A 4,544-nucleotide genomic window follows, 5' to 3' on the forward strand; every position below is an offset into this window, starting at 1 on the left:
TATGGATTGTGTCTTATAATTTTTACAACCATCCTGTGAGGGAGGTGCTACTATTATCCCCATGTTTAGAGAGGTTAAGAGAGTCACCTAAGTCACACAGTTGGAAGAGCTGACACTCAAATCCCAGACTGTCTGACCCCATGCCCTTAACATGACCACAGTATATGGCTTGGGCAAGTCTCTAGCCCCTTTGCGTCCGCATCTCCATAACCTCTCTAGGCCGGGTGACCATCAGTCCCTCCCGTTAGAAATAATCTCCACTTCCCTCTCCTGCCTCTCTGCAGCCCAGAGTATGGCACCTCCTTCCTCCCTATCTCATGACATGGGGGTGCCTCTGACTGTACAAGCTCACTTGTTGGCTGCTGATACTTCTGCTCCAGTTTGTGACCTGGGCTTCAAGCCGGTGGCCTCCTCGGAAACCTTTGTGATGTACTCGTCCCTCTGCTTCCAAATCCGCTGCTCTAGCTCCCTCAGCCTGGCCAGCAGGAGACGCCGCTGTTCCCTCAGGGCCTGCTGCAGCGTCTCAGAAGCTGCTTCTTGCTTTCAATGTGAGTCTGCAAGGGGAAAGAAGGGCAGACGTGGTTAGCAAGGGGCTCAGAGCTAGCTTCCAGGAAGGTCATCTATACCCTTATTGTTGATTAAGAGGGATAGGGAGCAACTCATCCTAAGACTCATCCCTCTAAATAATACTATGGAAAAGTAGATAGGTCTGAAGGTGGACTTACCAGTGATGAGGGCTGTGCTATTTTCTTAGCTAGAGATTCTAATAATAATGCCACATTATCCTCTGAAGCCACGTTTAAGTTTTTAAAAATCTTCCCATCTATCTTCCCCAAAACTACGATACCATCTTAGCCCTACCATACCTTCATAGAGTTGGGTGGAAATTACTGTAGTCATTTCTTAGAAAGCAATTGAGGCGAAAAGAAGTTGTGACTAGAATCAACACAACGTAGCGGAGAGTGTGAGATTGGTCTTAGCCATGGAGGTCGCCATCTACAGGGACACTGTGATGGGAGGTGAGGGATGCTCAGAGATTTTCCTGTCCCCACACTCTGTCTCCTTGATGAAGGCACCAGAGATTCCCATACTGCAGTTTCCTCCTTCATAACTTTGTAGCATGAAAAAAGAGGCAGGAGGGAGGCAGGTAAAGCCACACCATTGGCCCAGGGTCCCCAGGGACAGCCTTGCGGTGAGGACTAGACTCCACACAGTAATATGCACTGTCCGGCCCCAGCTCCGCTTCTGCAGGTGGTGTGTTCGGCAGACAGAATGAGCAGGAGGAGCAAGGGACTAAGCGTCTGGAGACCCAGGTTCTAGTCATTTCTTCACGAACTAGGGCTTTGCCATGTAGCTTGGGAGCATCACTTTCCTGGACTTCAGTTTTCCATTCTGCAAAACATGGCAGATAAGATGGACGTTGGATTAGAAGACGCCAGAACCCCCTCCAGCGCTGACATTCCGAGATCCCAAATGCCTGTGTACAATGGCAGGAAGGTGACCGAGACCAGTTTGCCGGTTCTTTCCAGCCAGGCAGCCGGCCTCCCCACAGGCTGTTAAGAAAACCCCCAAAGGAGAAAGTGCCCAGTGGTGCGGCCTTCCCAAGAAGCACTCGGAGCTTCTGCTCTTCTCGACACTTCATGTCCCCATTTCATCTCTCTCCACGCTCAGAGCTTCCCGCCGACTCCTGAGATGCTCCTGTGGGGAGGAGAAGGGCAGAAAGAGGTGGCTGCGTTACTGATCCAGCTCACGGATGTGAACTGCCCACCACATTCCGGGGGCGCCTTTGGGTGCTGAGGGGTTCAGAGGTAGAAGGGGCCCAGTCCCTGGTTCCCTAAAGAGATCACCCTCTCGGGCAGGAGTCAGTTACGAGTGATTAAAATATGGATAGAAAAATGTAATAGTCGTGGTGGACGCACAGTGAGATGGGAAGGACAGTTCCGCCGGAAGGGGTAAGGGAGGCAGGGAACATTTACAGTGGGCCTTGGAAGATAAATTTCCAGCTGGGCAGAGAGGGAGAGAAAAGTGCTTACTGCCCCTGAACTGTATACTTAAAAACAGTTAAAATGTTAAAAGAGAAAAGGTGGTGGGAGGTGGGCAGATCATTCAGGAAGGAACTATGTGCAACAAATATTCAAAGCAGGAACAAATAAGACGGTTCAGGAAGCAGCAGCTGCAGCTCAGTGTGGCTGGACACATGGTGCCTTGAGGAGGGTGGCTGAGCCAGGAGCCCGGCTGGAAAGGGCCTTGAGTGCCTTGCTAAGGCGTTGGACTTTCTCTGGGCACTAGGGATCCATGGAAGGATTTAGAGAAGGGGAGGGACATGATTGGCTTTGTGTTTTTGGTGATGTGCCTCCAGCAGATTGGAGGCGATTGGATGGGTGAGAATGGAGGCAGGGAGTGCACTGGAGACTGCGCAACGTGGGTGAGCGGGGAGGGCCTGGCTGTGGGCATAAGGCAGAGGTCAAGATTCTGAAGATGTTTCTGAGGAAACCACTTCTAGACCTGATGACTGACAAGAGAGAGATCTGAAAGGCAGGCAGGGACAGACAGTGTCCCCAAGACCAGGTGGGAAATTCTCATAGCGCTGGACTACTGCCGCCCGCCCCCCTCTTTCTCAGTAGAAGAGCAGCACCTGCAGGTTACCCTCCCCTGCTCCTCTCTTTCCTCTGAGCCCCAGAGATCAGGGTCTTGCCAATCCCATTTCCAGCCTGCACCCTGGGAGCAAAGCTCATTCTGCCCATGCCTGCAGGAGATCCTTCCCACTCCGCCCTGGGCTACTTTCCTTAGTGCGCGAAACCAAGGCTACAGTCTTGGGCTCCATCACCGTGGGTCCTCCGAGGGCTGGAGCTAAAGTCCCCCCTGAGACAACAAACACCCACTCATCCAAGTGAAGCCGTGTCCCTCTTCAGTCTGGGAGTGTCCCCGGTGTCCTTACAGCCTTGGGGTCCCCTGGCATGGAAGCCAGGCACTTCATCCAGATCCCCATCCCATTCCCTCCACCCACAACAGCACATTGTCCCACCCTGAACAGGCCGAGGTAAAGCCACACTTCTTACCCGGTGGGGCTGAATGGCCTCCTCAAGGAACCCCATGGTGTGGGCCTGGGGGAGGGCCAGCAGAACACACAGAAACTCGGCACCTTCTCACAGAAGAAGTAGATCTTCTCACCATCCTCCTCGCGGTGAGTCTCCCCCAGCGGGCCCAGGGCACAGGGGCCTCTGTCTGCTCCTCCCCCTGGCAGGGTGGGCAGAGCAGGACCCTGCCCAAGGGCTTGGCCCCCATCTGGGCGGGTGGCAGGAGGCAGAGCCGGCAGAAGGTGTGTCCACAGGTGGTGGTCACCACATCCTCCAGGAGCCCTGTGCAGGCAGGACAGCTGGCCCCTCGTGGACCACTTGCAGGGATGAGGTTGAGGGCATCACGGTGTCTTCCCCAGTCTGTCCCCTTAGGCCACTGCCTCGGTCCGTAGGAGCTCCCTTTCCCTGAAATTGAGTGGCACTTAAATGAGTCACGGAGGGAAAGGACCAGGATGCCAACAGAGAGGAAGGCAGGAATGTCAGCACAGGGAAGCCACCTGCTCCGCCTCTTGTGCTCCTGAGAACCCTGGGCCACCACCCATCAGCTGAGTGGGTCCAAACTCCAGGGCATCTCAAATTACCTGGCATTTCCCAGTGGCAGCCAAGTAAGCTGGTTGTGCACTCCTTCTGGCTCCTTCTGTCCCCGGGGTGGGGAGCAGAGCGCACCACCAGGTCACAGGGAGGTGGGATTTCCGGGAACCCCTTGACCACAGTGGGCGGTGAGAACCGGGGAGGAGACGCTTCCTGTCAGATTGGGCAATGGGAGCCGCAAACTTCCGGCTTTGAGCTGTGCCCGAGCATCCCAGTCCAGGCTGGAGTGGGAGGGGTTGACTTCGGAGACCCCGGGGTGGGGGTGCTGTTGAGCTGCTGCAGGTCTCCATGTGGCCACTGCTCACTTGGCCGCCTCTGCTCTCTGTGCCTGCCCCTCGTCTGCCCGTGCTGGCCTTTCCTGTGCTCCCAGATACCCCCCCCCCCCGGCACCACAGTCCCCACCGGAGATTGGGTAACAAGTGACTTTAATTTTATTTTTTACCATAGGTGGGAGAAGGCAAGAAACCATAACGCGAATGATTTATGTTGGTAAATGTTAGAAAACAATTAGTCAAAAAGATAAACAGTGTCAACACCTTTTCCTATTGTTTAGTGTTTTCATATTGCCGTGTCCAATGCTAGTAACAACTCTCTGGCAGGTGTCATCGCCTTCATGTCCATATAAGGGAATGTCACGAGAAAGGTCACAGAGCTACAAAGCCTCATGACTGGGCGCGATCGCAGGCTCCTGCCTTCAAGCCCTGCACCCTCCTGCACGCCACGCCTGGACTGCGACCCAGCAGCCGCGACTCTGCACCCACTCGCCTGCGCCTGCGGACAGACCAGGCCTGGCCCCGCCCTCCCCTGGGTGCCCAGCCCAGCCCCTGGTGTTGCTCCCTTGTCACTCCGACCGCTCTGTGTGTCACCTCCCTTCCC

At 54.9% G+C, this 4,544-nt stretch overlaps 1 pseudogene; it reads right to left on the bottom strand.

Moving 5' to 3' along the window:
• Nucleotides 1–4,544, bottom strand: part of LOC105817269 — a 22,734-nt pseudogene that overhangs the window by 4,193 nt on the left and 13,997 nt on the right.

The sequence above is a fragment of the Propithecus coquereli genome, unplaced genomic scaffold, assembly GCF_000956105.1.
Source record: "Propithecus coquereli isolate 6110/MARCELLA unplaced genomic scaffold, Pcoq_1.0 Scaffold404, whole genome shotgun sequence".
NCBI classification, from domain to species: domain Eukaryota; kingdom Metazoa; phylum Chordata; class Mammalia; order Primates; family Indriidae; genus Propithecus; species Propithecus coquereli.